The sequence below is a fragment of the Morone saxatilis genome, unplaced genomic scaffold, assembly GCF_004916995.1.
Source record: "Morone saxatilis isolate NCDOM2014 unplaced genomic scaffold, NCSU_SB_2.0 Contig0, whole genome shotgun sequence".
In the NCBI taxonomy this organism is placed as follows: Eukaryota; Metazoa; Chordata; class Actinopteri; family Moronidae; genus Morone; species Morone saxatilis.
Window position 1 is genome coordinate 3665349 of NW_023339650.1, and position 319 is coordinate 3665667.

The 319-nt window shown below is 37.0% G+C and overlaps 1 protein-coding gene across 1 annotated transcript in view; it reads left to right on the plus strand.

The window, feature by feature from the left end:
* Positions 1–319, plus strand: part of pde1ca (phosphodiesterase 1C, calmodulin-dependent a) — a 22963-nt gene that overhangs the window by 21723 nt on the left and 921 nt on the right. The gene's annotated exons all lie outside the window — the stretch shown is intronic.

Consider the following 319-nt stretch of genomic DNA (forward strand, 5'->3'; position numbering starts at 1 on the left):
CACACACACACACACCCAACAGACTAACATTCATTTCCTGGACACCCTAATCACTACCTAACAACTACTTGCCTAACCATAACCCTCACCCTAACTCCAACCACTGAACCAAAAAAAACACCCTAAACCCAAATATATTAACAATGATTTTCTTCATTGATGAACTTGAACTTAAACATATACATGTTTATGTTGTAATTCAGGGAGATAGGTATAGCAATGGGACAAAATAATTTTAAGTCACTGCTCACTTTTAACCACATCCTATGGTCATCATCAGCATCATGACTTTTGATGGAACTTTGGTCGCTTGATAACT